The sequence below is a fragment of the Protopterus annectens genome, chromosome 1.part0, assembly GCF_019279795.1.
Source record: "Protopterus annectens isolate FY-2018-M chromosome 1.part0, PAN1.0, whole genome shotgun sequence".
Taxonomy (NCBI): domain Eukaryota; kingdom Metazoa; phylum Chordata; order Ceratodontiformes; family Protopteridae; genus Protopterus; species Protopterus annectens.
The window spans coordinates 659,864,111-659,879,772 of NC_056725.1; the positions used below are offsets into that span (position 1 = coordinate 659,864,111).

General features: G+C 39.0%; 1 protein-coding gene across 3 annotated transcripts in view; it reads left to right on the top strand.

Moving 5' to 3' along the window:
* SYTL3 (synaptotagmin like 3) overlaps positions 1–15,662 on the top strand; it is a 1,329,495-nt gene that overhangs the window by 96,190 nt on the left and 1,217,643 nt on the right. The gene's annotated exons all lie outside the window — the stretch shown is intronic.

Here is a 15,662-nt window from a genome sequence, read left to right on the forward strand (position 1 = left end):
TTGGTATTTACTTTTTACTGGTGGTGTTTTCCCCACCATAACTTAGCTCCCTATTTGGGGACTCCTGACATTTGGGGCAAGATGATGTAATGGCGTTGGCTGCCTGTTTTTATACCCCTGACGAACTGACGTCAGTCCTGGAGTCACAGCATCTGAAGCAGAAATACTAAGTCTCTGGTATTCAGGCTGTCTGAGGGCTACCTGCAGGCAGATAACCCCAAGTGTGATGACTGCAACAGTGAATACACTTGAACATCTACATTTATGGTAAGTGTACACAACTGTTCCTGGCAGTAACTGTTGTTAACCTATCTGGATGTGATTTAACAACAATAGAACAGGATGTATTGAACTGTGGTATTAAGTTTGTTCCCACAGTACTACCACGCTTGTATTTATTGAAAGGAGATGTATTTAGATTAGTGAGGAAAATCGATTTAAGATTGTATTTTTCTAGGTCTGCCTTTAATGTTAATACCCAGGATTTTGATACAGATGTTGATGAAAGTAACCTTAGTTTCTCATCTTGTGAGTCAGAATTAGCTGCTAATGCATATTGTTTGTTCAACACTTCACGTATAGTTTAGAAAAGTGAATTTATTCCTCCTTTTAATCATGAAACAGTGCAACAATTTGCTTCAATGTTAAATTATGGCACTGAAAAAGAATATGTTCATTTTTTTTTTATATATGCAGAGAGATACCTGGACACTTGGCAGTGTGTGGTTGTTTTCTACTATATTAAAGTCGCCTATTCCAACAGTATATTTCAGATGAATATCTGTGCATTACCTGTTAACATTCTCTTTCTAAACCCATTCAGTTAAATTTGGAAAATTAAAATCCTGATCCTTGCATGATGTTTCATATAAACTAATGGCTTGAGAACTTATCCCTTATATAAAGATGTTTTTGCTTACGTTACTTGAAGACCTGGTCTTTTAAGACTACATTCTTTGGAAACAAGACCCCAACCCTTCCATGATAAGGTGCATAGACTGAGGTCTTAAGCTTGTTAATACTTTGGCCCTCTTACTGAATGTAGTTTGGGTACACTTCCCTCAAATGTCCCACTATAAGAGGCTCAAGATGCACACCTCTGTTGCTCTTTAGTCCCCATTTAGTGTCTATTTTTTAACAAATTCTGCTGCATACCTTATCCATACCAAAGTGTCCCCTGTTATAGTGTAGTTTCTCTTAAATCATAACTGGCGCATGTAGCAGCTGTACTTGGGATGCTAGCTGAATGACTTTTTCCTTTAGCAGAACATTTCAATCCTTAAATGACAGTAGTCCCCCCCCCCCCCAGTGGGTGCAAAGAGATAGTACTTGAGCCAAGTTCTTCATCTTACTCTTCCTCTGGCAGTTTTTTTAAACTTGCTGTAGAACTGCCTCTGTATACTTGGGAAACCTGGTGCTTATTCAGCTGTACATTTCCAACAGCTTATATCAGTTATTCTTTGGGCCCTGACCTCCCCCTCTTGGTTAATGGTATGTCTTCCTGGCAACCATGTTCTTCTTAACAGAGAGCTTACCTATAAGGTTTGAAGTTTAGTTAATTTCTGAAGGTCTGTCTATTCTCTTCGTGTAATTATGGTATAAGTTACAGTATTTTGTTTCCTTTACTACTCATCCTCCCTTTTGATACCTTTTCTTTCCTTGGTTCTAAGGCTTCAATTTTAGGACAACTGTTTAGAGTTGTCCTAACCATTTCCTTTACGAAGTTCTATGCTGCTCCTAAATATCTTTTTAGTCATTTTTTGTGTAAGATTTTCATCTGTCACTGCACATAAACAGTGTTAGTAGCCTGTTTTCTTGTAGACTAATCCCATCCAGTTTCTAAGCTTTCTGAAGACAGTGTACTCCTTTTTGCCTTTCAGACTTCTCTGTATTATAGTTGAAGCCTCTACTCAGTGACCTTTATTCTTCCTTTTTGTCTAGTCTGGTCAGTTATGTCCTTGTGCCTGACCTGGTCACATTCTCTTGCTGTTTGATCTCTTATTTATCACTGTTATGTTTTCAGAAGGTTTCCTATTTCTGCTTCTTCTATCAGTTTTGTTTGGCAATACATCTTTGAGGCTTTCAAGAGTTCTTGTGCAGTATACCTCATTAATCCATTCCTGCAGTGGTACAGATATGTATGGGCACTCCTCAGATTCTCAAAGTTCTAGCTTGTTGAGATCATAGTCAACACATCTTTTCTTGAATGTATTCTTCTTGGCATCAATGTAGGAGCCTTGATAGGATATTATCAGATTCAGCTATAAAATCTTCTTTTCCAGCATTTTTGGTTGGCCTTTTGGGTTCCCTGACACCTGTTCAGCAATTGGCAATTTTTTAATTATAGTGAGTTTTAGGTTGCATCATAATGTTACTTGTCAGGTAGTGTTCATCTCATCTTCGTTGAGATTTCCAGCTGTTTACTTCTTTCATTCTCTTAAAAGATTGAGTTATTAGTCTCCATAACTGTCCTCATCCTATTCATGTCATTCTGTTGATTGCTAGTTTTACATGAAGTCTATTTAACTTTTACCTTTCTAGCTTATGCTATATTTCCACATAAGTAAATATTGTTTCACAACTGTACTCCAATACACCAGGCTGGCCTTCTCCCTGTTAGGTTGGATTTAAAGTACTTGCCTTAAAGTCTATTTAGTCTTCACCTTTTCAGTTCTACTGAAGTCTTGTGATGTTGGCTGTACTTCAGCTGTGCATTCTTTGGGACTTGAGCACTAGTGTGTCTGTTTTTTATTTTGCTTCCATACACAATTCCCCGAACGTAGGTTATTTCCCCTATCTCCATTTGTGCCTCTGGGGGCACTTTTTAAATTGTTCTTGTACAGGCAGTGCCCCACATTCAGGGTGTTTGTTTAATGTGTATCTGATCTCATTTATCAGGGACATGATCCCTTGAGTAATCCACTTCTGCTATACAAGTAAATACTGGATAGACATTTCTCTCAGGACCTTTGTAAAATATTTTTAGGTCAGGCAATCTCCAGTCCATGTTTTTTTTTTTGGCGATGCTCTCTTTAGAGACTATTCTCTTAAAGATTCTTCTAATATAAGTATGTGACTCTGTCATAGAGGCAAAGGATGGCAAACAAGTCCTATTACATGGAAAAGTTATGTACTTACCATAATGATAAATGTGTAGGACCAGGTCCATCTCCCCCTGTGAACCCTCTCCTCCCTCAGCTTCAATAAGTCTGGTGTGGAAGTTTTAAGAGAGGACCTTACCTATTGTTTTTCCCCCTCTTTGTTAGGACTGCCATAGTGTGGGCTAACAGAAGTCTGGTGAAGGGTGTCTCTGCATGCAATGTTATGGGTAAAATAGAGGGAAAGTTTTGAATGCTGAGCTGCCCAAGTCTTGCTGGCCTTAGTCTTGTAGTTAGAGGAAGGTGGATCTGGTCCAATACATTTGTTTACAGAAAACTGATCAACATTTGTCTTGACTGGACAGTATGCATGTATTGGGATAGATACTGAAATGCAGATGCATCAGGAAGTAGTGTGCAGTATGTTTTTATCCCCTCCAACACACTTGTGTATCATTGGGTATACACTTGCAAAAGGGTGCTATGCAGCATAAATAATATATAACAAGGGAAGCATTTTATCACTGATCTTGTAGAGCAGCATACCCTGGTTCACATTTAGTTACTGTAATTCAGCACAGACAAAGCTTCTAACTTTTCTGCATGTATGTTTCTCCTTCAGCCACTGAAGAACTGACTCTACACTAAGAATGACATTTCAACATCTTCACTTAATGAAATCTGTAATGCTCGTTTTGGTGCTGCAGCCAGTATTGATGCAAGGCTGTCCTTTATTATCCAGAACTGTTCAGTGTTGAAACGGAACATTTGTCGGTGCTGTTTCAAGTCCTATGCACACCTTCCAGTTTCCTTTCACAACACATCTGTTGATAAGTGAAAGCACAGGGATGTCATCACAGCAGTTTTCAAAGTCATCAGAGTTTGGCAGCACGGAATAGTTTCAAAATAAGCAAGCCTTGAAACACACTGTTGAAAGTTTGTTGTCTGATCATCTAACTACTTTGATCAGTTTTGTGGATAAGAAAGATGCAGTTGAATGACCCAGGTTTGAGTAGTGTCTCAGGCACTGCAGTGACTGGTAGGATTGAGTGACTAGTGCAGCACTGAATAGTTTCAAAATAAGCAAGCCTTGAAACACACTGTTGAAAGATTGTTGTCTGATCATCTAACTACTTTGATCAGTTTTGTGGATAAGAAAGATGCAGTTGAATGACCCAGGTTTGAGTAGTGTCTCAGGCACTGCAGTGACTGGTAGGATTGAGTGACTAGTGCAGGCTTTCCCATACCAGAGGGAAACAAGGTGTTTGGGTCCACCATGTTGGACAAGTGTTACTCTGGCAGAGACCAGGCTGCAACATCAGGGTATACAACCACCATGAGTTCATAGGTCTCAACCTGCTAAGAGGCCATTGTGGAACCCTGACCATAGCAGTGAGTGGCAGACAAAATGTAGAAGATCCTATTTTTTGCACTGGGTGAAAAGCACTCCATGGTTCTTCAATAAAAGTGTTATGTAAGCTTTTTATTTATTTATTTTTTTGTTACAATTTGTTTCAAGGTTAATCCCAATTAGGCCAATGGCAGAACTGCAGACTGTAAAAAATGACATACATTTTGAGTTTCAGACTTTGCATCTTTTAGAAAATGCATGTTAATTCAAAACCTGTTATTTCTACAAAATTTTAAGTAAATAACTATATTTCAATTCTGATTTGGCAGCTTTGTTCCCAGGACTCTTTTGATGCAAGAGTCTGACAATAATACACACATACATGCTCTTTCTGATCTCGCAAACAGAGGTAAGACTGCAGATACTAAATGACAGGCATTTTGAATTTCAGACTTTATATTCTTCAGAAAATGTATGCTGAAATCGGTTATTCCAGCAAATTTCTAAGAATATATTAACAATATTTAAGGTTTGTCTCTAATTTGACAGCTTTGCTCCCAGGTATGTTTTGCTTTGTCCTTGATTCTTGAACTGATGCTGACAGCTCCCCCCCCCCCCCACATTCACATTCACTCACACACACACACTGGTAACTGCCAGTACTGCAGTAACTTGAATTAGGTTGGCTAAACCTTTGTTTTTTCTTCCCCTCAGTAAACAATTAGAAGCAGTCACGTGTAGTGAGGGAAAAGAAGACAGCAAGTTATTTTATTTTCCCCTCTGTACTTCAGGGTTGCTTACTAGGCTTCCTTGTTACTTGTGTCTGTATTCCAACTGGTTACTTGTCCTCTGGAAGTCATTGTCTAATTGCCCCGCTTTCTCACTGTGTTGATTGTCTTGAATTGGCATTTGGGAGACGGAGAGCATAAATTGGAACAACCACAGTTCCAAGCAGAGCAGCTTCATTTCTTTATTAAACGCAGAGCTTTCCGCACAATGTGTAGTGCTTGAGTGATAAGCGTGAGTTGCGTCTTGCCTTGCGTAGCAGTACTTTGTGCTGTACCCTGGATCTGGACCTGTGTGGAAGCATTACTAGGCTGGTACTGCAGGCACCATTTTGGTAGCATACATGTCAGACCTTTGTGGCAGGGAGTTAAGGATATATAAGAAAATCCCTTAAAGCATCAGAGAGGAAGCTGTATCATGGTTAATCTATTTCCCATAGAAGTTTCCAATTCTGCTTGTTCTGTCCCCACCATGAATGGTCTCAGAATCAAATGGCAAATTGTGCACTCTAACCCTGTGAAGGGAGGGTCTGCCAGTTATAGCTGATGGCTAGCATACTATTGGGATCCAAAAACAGAATAAAAAATGTCCAGTTTGTTGAGTGGTTCCTGGAAGGTGTTTTGATGAATGACATCTTGTTGCTGCTTGAATCTTGCAATCATTTCATTAAGAAGAAAATCTGTTGTAATCTCAAATGGATGTTTTGTACAGTCCAGTCTTTAATCATATGTGGATTTTTTTCAGGGTCTAATACAGTGCAAGAAAGAAATGAAGACCTTTCTGTGGACTGCAGCAAATTACGTTTTTGAATCAGATCTGTGTAGTTTTCCAGTAGAAATGCAGTGTGTATCAGTAGCTGACTGAAGCATTAGTCTGGTAATACAGATGGCATTATGTGGAGGGCATTTTACCATTTTAGATGATGTTCTATAAGTCATGGTAGGTACAACATGCAGAGCTGGATATGCAGCTCTGGTCTCTCTCAAAAAACTTAGATATTTTCTTTTGGATTTTAGTGTTTATTGAAACATGTATTTTAATTGTGAATCCAACAAATTGGCAAGTTCAAAGTGGTCAGTTGGTGTCCTCCAGTAAGGAAGAAAATGTACAACCAACCCAAATGATAACTGTCTCTAGTAGACAATACCTTACAAAGTATCAGTGAAGCATTTGATGATGTGGCATTGATCGTTACTGACAAATGTATTACTATATTGTCTTTATGACAGTCTTGGTGGGCAGCTGTTGAATGGTTAGAAGCCGCAAGTTCACTACAACTTGTAATTTTCATCATTTTATACACACCTGTATCTGTTTATGTATTACTTCCTTACACTTTTAGTGGGTTGACTACTGCTGAACAAAACCCGTTTACAGAGATGATTCATGGAGATGCACAATATCTATACAATTTCTTTGCATATAAATAAATTCTTTTTTTTTTTTCAAAACAAGTTTATTGTTTTAACATATAAGAGAAATATCATAACAATTTTATACAAATAATTAAAAATAGGTATTATTATAATATTCAACAAAACAACTAAAGTATTTACAAAGACATCCACTACAATCAGATCAATTAATTAAACTAAAATACTGTGCTATTGAAATTAGAATTTTTTTAACAAATTTTGTAAATTATCCCATACAATAAAATGTGATGTTTTTCTAGTTGTTCTCATTCTAATTGTGCTTATTTCCATATGACACATTATATTCATAACATTTTTAAATTCATTGAACGAAGGAGGTGTATCTGAAATCCAATTTCTAGTTATTATTTTCCTAGCCACTGCTAGGATAGACCATAACAAGGGAAGCTTAATCTTTTTAACACATTGAGGTACAGGTGTGTTGAATAATATAAGAGACTTAGAAATAATGAAATTATCTGTAAAAAGAGCCTGCAAAAATTCATTAATTGACTTCCAGTATTCTTTCAACTTCAGTCATAAAACATATGAGCCCAGTCAGCATTAATTTCTACATTACATCTCTTACATAGATTATCTTTATTATTAATTTTATTCATCATCAAAGGTGTATAAAAAGATCTATGTAAAAATTTCCATGTATAAAGTCTCCAGACAATGGAAGATGTAGTTCTATAAGCAGATTCCAATATATATTGTTTATCTTGTTGAGTTGGTGGGTCCCCATTAATAGAGGTGAAATAATTCCAGTATGAATCTACATTGTAAAAAGTTTCTTGTCTGTTAATTTTATGTATATATGAAAGTTTACCTTTATCAGAAACTTTATGCTGTAAATTTATTATCAAGTAATCAATCAGTTTTGGAATAGATTCTTTAACTGTTATAGACATTAGATCTATTCTATCAATGAGATGTTGTCTAAAGATCTGAACCTCTAACCAGCAAGTTTCTCTTAGATCAAATTCTTGTTTTAAGAAATCTAGATTTTTAACTTTATTATCAGATATCAGCTGATACCAGTACTTTAGATTATTATCTATAGCTAAATGAGCTCCTTCAGAAGTAGATGACATAAGCATACCCTGAGTATAAATTATAGGGAATACAATAAAATTCCATTCCCTATACTTAGGGTGCATGAATATAAAGTTACGATAACTAATAATAATATTTAATGGGTAACAGACCATATGTTTAGGTGTAATAGGTGAAGTACAAAATTCCTTTAGCAACCACAACATGGAGTTATTTATAATCATATTTTTATGTGTTAAGGAGATTTTCATGAAGTGCATACTAATTAGCTCCCAATAATCTTTCCATTTTGACATATGACTGATCTATTAATAAAGTAATAACTTTTATAATAGAAGAGATAATATATAAATTAAAGTCTGGAAAAGAAATACCCCTTGAGACCAGCTATTAGTATGTTTCTTTAATGCAATCCTAGGTCTATTAGGTGCCCATAAGAAATTTAACATTAGTGTATTCAGTTTCTTGATAGTTATTTTGTAGGTGAAAGTATTATTGATTGTATTAAGTATAAAATCTTGGGGAATATTATCATTTTAATAATTGTAAGTCTCTCCTCCATAGTAAAAACATATTATTCCAGGTATTAAAAAGATTTTGTATATTAAGAAAACGGGTATTATAGTTATTATATATAATAGATTTAATATCTTTAGATAGTATTATACCTAAATAAGTTATCTGACCTGAGTTGGGTACATATTTAGTAAAATCACTAATGAGAGTATTTTTTCGTGTATATATAGGTAGTATTTTAGTTTTTCTTCATTGAATATTAAACCAGAAATACTTTTAAAATTCATCATTTTATCAAATAAAGACTGCATAGAAGAATTAGATCCTGCTGATGTAATTAGAACATCATCTGCAAAAAGTTGAATTTTTGATGTTGTATTTTCTTCTATTTCAAAGCCCTCTATGTCAGTACTGTTTCTAATCAAATTAGCCCAAGGCTCCATTACTAAAGTGAATAATAGTGTAGAAAGTGGACATCCTTGCTTTGTACCTTTAAGAATGGGTATTTTTTGTGAAACATATGTTCCTACCTTAATATAAGCCAGCATTCCTTTGTATAAATGCTCAATTAAATTTACAAATGCATCAGAGAAATTTGTGCATTTCAGTAAGGTAAACAGATAGTCCCAACTTACTGAATCAAATGCTGAACCTATATCAAGACTAATAAGTGTTAAATCTTTCTTTTTCCTATCTGCAAAATCAATTAATGTTAAAGTTCTTCTTATATTATCAAAAGTATTTCTATTTACAATGAAGCCCGTCTGATCTATGTCTATAATGCCGGGGATAATTGTCTTCAATCTATCAGCAAAAATACTCATAAACATTTTATAATCAACATTAAGTAATGAGATGGGTCGATATGAAGAACATCTAGTTGGATCTTTATTAGGTTTTAAAATTGGTGAAATAAATGTATATTGCCAAGATGGGGGTTATTAACTCAGTTTGGGCCAGAATAAAACCTTATGTATTAATGAATATGTAGTTTTAGAAAGGATTTTATATATCTCTGGTATAATACCATCATTACCTGGTGCTTTGTTTGATTTAAGCTTATTTATTTGTGTAATAACTTCTGTATATGAAATACTCTTGTCCAATAGTTTAATCTGTTGTTTATTAAGCTTTTTATTCATGTTTGTGGTTATAAACTCCTTTATTTTATCTTTAGGTTCCATGTTAATGTTGTTATGGTTAATCTTGTGAAAGTGATTTCTAAATTCATCCAGTATTTCTGGTATACTAGAAACATTCTTCTTTTTCCTTAGAGAAAAGATTTCTTTGATATGGTTTTGTTTATTCAATCTTTTTGTTTTATTTTTAAGTCTATGTAAGTATTTGGGGCTTATTGAATAAGACAAAACTTGTATTCTCTAAAGTTATTTTAACTTTATGAGTTAAAATTTCTTTGTATTTCTCATTTAGTTTGTTTATTTCTTCAATAACTTTCTTGTCCATAATATTTTCTTTATTATTATGTTTATAAGAGTCTAGTTTACTTTGAATATCTAACAATTCCTTATCCCAAGATTTCCTTTTGTTGTTATACCATCTGATACTTTGTCCATATAGGTATGATTTTAAGGCATCCCAAACATAGACAATGGAGACTTCAGGAGTATTATTTATGTCTAGAAAATGTTGTACTTCTGAAAGTATATATTCTTTATAGTCTTTTAGCTGAGTTAAATATGCTGGTATCCTTTTGATCTGAACATTATGAGTATTTTTTATCATGAATTCGAAAACAATTGAGTTATGATCAGATATAGGACATTAAATGATTTTGGAATTAATTAAATCTGTTACCATCTGGTTAGAAATAAAGACCCTATCTATTTTTGAATAAGTTTTGTATCTGTTAGAAAAAAAGGTGTATGGTAATGATTTTGACTCTATCTGATTATTAATATCATTCAAATGATAAGAATTAGCAAAATCATTTAAATGTTTTGCATTAGATGTAATTCTTCTTTTCTTTATAGTGGTAGTATCACTTTCATGTAGTATACAATTAAAATCACCAGCTAAAATAATATCCCCTACAGAGAATGATATGATCTTATCAATATGATGTTTCACTGTATTAATACCAATTCCAGGTATCCAATATACATTAATTAAAGTGTAAGTCTTCCCATTAATTTGTATTGTAACCATACAAAACATTCCTTTGTCATCCTGATAAGACTTAATGGTTTTAGGAATGGGCATACTTTTATTCCATAAAATAGCCACTCCTCTTTTTTCTGAGTGTGCTCTGAACTAACCAATACTGTATACTTATTAGTGGCTAGTTTATCAATATCTTTTTTCAAGAGATGGGTTTCTTGCAGGAAGACTAGATTGGCCTTGTGTAGATTAATGTATCTTATTAGGCTTGCCCTTTTACACGGATTATTCAATCCATTAATGTTTAAAGAAATTCCTTTTAAAGATGTCATTTGGCATTTTTAAAACTCAAAAATCTTATGATCGAAATAACAAATAACAAGATAAATAATGTTACATCTCCTCTTTTAGGTGTACCTTTAAACATAGCTGTATTTATTAAATCTCTTATGGGATTTTGTATAGGATTCAATTTTGTTTGTAGTGACAATGAGTGTACAAAATATATTGTGGATGTCAAAACTATATACATATAACAATGAACAAGTGAAAATAATGTAAGGATTAAACCTTGCATCCCGCCTGGAGTTGAAAACTCCAACTTAGAGCAGTATTTACTACTCAAGTTAACCCCCTACCCTAAGCAGCAGTACCTCAGCTACCACCTTATCAATTTAATACTAGTTATATTTAACTGAGGTTAACAGTTTTCAATTCAATTATCTATCAAGACAAAACTACACATTTGGTAAAACAGCATCATATAAACTAAAATAAACTTTTTTTTTAAAAAAAACTGTTCATACTATTATATAGATCTATGTAATATACAACACTTGTATTCTAATAGCATTCAAATAATCTTAATGTTAGAAATCAAGAGGAGAGAAAATTGTTCTAACATTCATTTAAATCAAAAACTTTGGCTAATATGATTCAGACATTACATGCATTAAGATGCATCTATTTTCTGTCATGTGAATTCTATCAACAGCTTCCAAAAAAATCTTGAATTGTTTGTATATGAGCATTTACTTAAACCCATTATTGTCAATAGAGTAAAATATTGTATTCATAAAAATTAATGTTAAGTTGTCAATCTCGCCTTCATTCTTGCTGGATGGGTTCGGAGCCGATCCTCGGCTCCGACTCGGCACTTGCTTTAGCTCGAGAACTCCTTTTACCAGCTCGAGGCAACCCTATATCCCATGATGCAAGGCGGAACTACCTCCGATCTCGTTTGCCGCTTAGCGAAAGAGGTCTCCTTTGCCAGCTGAGGTAAGTTTTTTCTTAGTCAAATAAGAAAAAGTGTAGTTAGGGGTTTATTTTTCCCTGTTAGTGTTAGTGTAGTCTGTAATTAGTTACAGCCCCCCCCCATTCCCTATTTTTCAACCTTTTTATAAACTTTTATAAGTTTTAATCTAAAGTAGTTTAGTCAGGCCTAGTTCCCCTTGGTTATCCCTTCCTGTGTGTTTGTGTAAGGGATTAATTTGTGTGTTTGTTGGGACTGTTTGTGTTCTATCCTCCTAAGGATGTCAAAAGAAGGCAAGGTCTCAGGCTTCAAGAAGTGTGACCAGTGCTGTCAGAAAATGTCTGACAGACGGTCACACTTCTTGTGTTTATTGCCTGGGGCCTTTGCACCTGCAGGACTCCTGTGCGTTGTGTCATGCTTTTAGCCAGAGAGTCCTGTAGGAAAGGAGGAATAAACTCATCCTCCGAGGTTTACTTAAACCTGAAGGTTCTCCTCCCAAATCAGGGTCAGGAAAACCTCATAAGCCACCAAAGGCTCAGGCTACAGTGTCCAAGCCTCCTCCGGTGGCTCCGGCTCCGTCGGAGCCGATATCGGCTCCGGCTGGAGTCGATACTTCTTCGACTCAAGTAGTGGGTTCGGTGCCGGCTGGCTCCGGTACCCTGACTACTGTGGCCTTGTCGGCTCCGGCTGGAGCCGACACTTTATCCAGCATCGGAGCCGAGAAATCCTCGGCTCCATCTGGAGTTCTAGGGACTTCGGCTCCGATGGCTTCGACCCGTAAGAGATCTCGGTCCCCCTCTATTATGAGTATCCACTCAGCTCCGGGATCTCCTCTTTTGTCGGAGCGGAGCCATCGGAGCCGATCTTCGAAATCTTCCAGGCTGTCTGACCACGACTTGGAGAGGGTGGTAAGCAGGCTGTTGAAGTCTCAGGCACTGGCCCAAATCCTCCATAGCCCGTCTGAACAGACTTGGCTATAACCCCAATTCTTGAACTTCCTCCTCCGACTCTACACCAGAGTTCGGGCCGGAGCTTCTTGGGACAGCGACTGTTTCGATGCCGGAGCCGATACATCCTTGGCTCCGTGCCCTCGGCTCCGATCTCCTCCTTGAGACCTTCCTTGGAGGGATCCGGTCATCGGGTTTCCACTGTCGGCTCCGAGGGGGCTTGTGGCATCGGACCCTTGTCCGGCCCCGCTCTCCCTCTCGGGCTTTGGCTTTGGTAAGCTCGGCGCCGACATCGGCCTCGAGCCTTCTCTCTCTTGGAGCCGACCATTCCTGTCTCTTCGAGCGGGTATGTTCTGGCCTCCCGGGAGAGGAGCCTTTGAGGTGATGAGGAGTGTCCTGGCCACTGAGCCTGGTCAACGGTGCATCCCTCTAGCTCCTCCCACATCAGTGCCTGTAGATGCCTCTTGCCAGCCTCTTGCTCTCAGGCCCAGGGATCCATCGCCCCAGGTTTCCCACTGGGAATTTCCTCCTCTTCCGAGGTTTCTCCTGACCCTGCAGGGGAACCCCTCGGAAGAGGACGTAAGAGGAAACACACAGACTCCCTGAGTCTACTACATCTGATACCGACTTAGATGAGTCGGAGGGTTCCCACGGTCCCCTCTGAGGATGTCTCTTTTTCAGACATCCTTGAGCTCCTCAAACAGAGGGGGAATTGGCCAGCCATTGATCCCTCCGAGGATGAGTCGGTATACCTGGAGGCTTTTGGATCCCGACCCTCCACCTCCTGGGTGTCTCCGCCTTTTGACCCACTTATGCAGGTAGTGGCTCGGAAGGCGTGGGCGGCTCCAGATTCAGTGGAACCTGTCCCCAGAAGACCATCCAAGTTCATTACGGCCCCGTCGGATAAACAGTTCCTTTCCAAAGGTGTCTCTGTGGATGCTATGGTGGTGGCGGCCACTAAGAAGGAACTGGCGGATCCTTCAGTACCTGTCCATCCTCCTAACAAGGATTCTAGGACCATGGACAGGTATGGAAAGTGGATGTTTTCTTCAGCGACCTTTGCTATGCGTTCGCTGAATTACCTTTGTCACTTCACCAGGCTTCAACGAGATATTCTCAAGGAACTGGGTGAAGTAGTCCAGGATCCTTCTGCTGCTGGGGCTCAGGAAAAGATTGCCTCACAGCTTGCTATCCTGACTTCCATATCGAACTCCTCCATGCGGCTCATATCTTATGTGGCCGATGGAGTGAGCAGGGCCGCAGGCACAGGAGTTGCTCTTAGACGCCAAGCCTGGATGCGGCTGTGTAATTTTGCGGACCCCTTTAAGGCGTCCTTCACTAATACCCCCTTTGATGGTTCGGCTTTGTTCGGACCTCAAGTGAAGGATACCTTGACCAGGTGTGAGCAGGACGGTAAAACTCTTTCTGCCGTTGGAGTCCAATTTTCCGCTCCTTCTAGACCATATCCCAAGGGTCAGAAAGGGGGGAAGATGTGGTTCCGTAAAGCCCAAGGAGCTACACCGGACACACGTGGTCAGTTTACCCCCAGGCAGAGGGGTAACAATAATAGACGCCGCCCTAGAGGCAGGGGGGTCCTCAGAACCAGGGCAACAGGGAGTCTCTTCCTGAGAAGCCCTTTCAGCATCCCTGAGGTGTTGCCCGACTGTCCACCCTTGGAGGCAGTCGGGGGAAGGATTTCACTGTACCCAGTAGCCTGGCAATCCCTATCCCAAGAGAAGTGGGTACAGTCGATTATATCCGAGGGTTACAAGATCCCCTTCGAAAGGTTTCTACCTCCACAATCCCTTCCAGACATCTCACCCGGTCAAAGGGATTTGGCAAAACAGGAGGTTTCAAAACTCCTAGAAAAAAGAGCCGTCCAGACAGTACCGGCAGACCAAGTAGGATCCGGCGTCTACTCAAGATTCTTTTTGGTCCCCAAAAGGACGGGAGATTGGAGACCAATATTAGACCTGAGCAATCTGAACAGATTTGTCAAAAAGGCAAGATTCCGGATGGTCACGCTTCAGTCCATTCTACCTTTTCTGGGCAAGGACAACTGGATGTGCTCTATAGACCTTCAGGATGCATACCATCACATAAAGATTCACAGGCGCTCAGGAGGTTTCTCCGCTGCTAGGGACCAGTCATTACCAATTCAGAGCCCTGCCCTTTGGCCTCACTTCAGCCCCAGAGTGTTTACCAAATGCATGGCAGTGGTCACAGCTCACCTGAGACGTCTAGGATTCCAGGTGTTTCCTTATTTGGACGACTGGCTCCTCTCCGCCACCACCAAGTGTCAGCTTCTTCAGTCCAGAGACTACACCCTTCAGCTTTGCAAGAATCTGGGAATTTCAGTAAATTTCAAAAAATCTTCTCTGCTGCCTTGCCAATCTATCACCTTTATAGGCGCAGAGTTAAATACCGTCAAAATGTTAGCCAGACTAACAGATCAAAGAATTCTGGACATCCAAAAATTTGTTCGGCTTCTGTTACAAAGCAACAAGATCAAAGCCAGGTTTGTCCTGAAGGTTCTAGGCCTAATGGCTGCGGCCATTGTTCTTCTACCACTGGCTCGCTTTCACATGCGTCTCCTGCAGTGGATGCTTTTCACGCAGTGGTCGTATCACAATCTTCCGATGAAACACGAAATCTTAGTAACACAGTCGTGCAGGGCTCATCTGGGCTGGTGGATATCTTCCCCTCTTCTTCATCAGGGCCGACCCTTTGTTCCCCCTCCTCCAGTTGCCACAGTCACCACGGATGCCTCTCTGATCGGGTGGGGGGGCATTATCAGGGCAGGATGGTCCACGGGACGTGGCAACCCATAGAATACCATCTGCACATAAATGTCCTGGAGATGAGAGCAGTGCTTTTAACGTTGCAAGCCCTCGACGACTTTCTTCCCACGGGGACTATTGCAGTACAGACGGACAATATGTCCGTGGTCTGGTACATCAACAAACAGGGCGGAACCAGGTCCTATCCCTTATGTCGAGAAGCTCTCAGACTTTGGCAATGGGCGATCTCTTCTCAGCGGTTTCTGATAGCAATGCACATCCCGGCAGGTCCAACCTATTGGCGGACAGGCTAAGCAGATCTATTCTGATGCCTCACGAG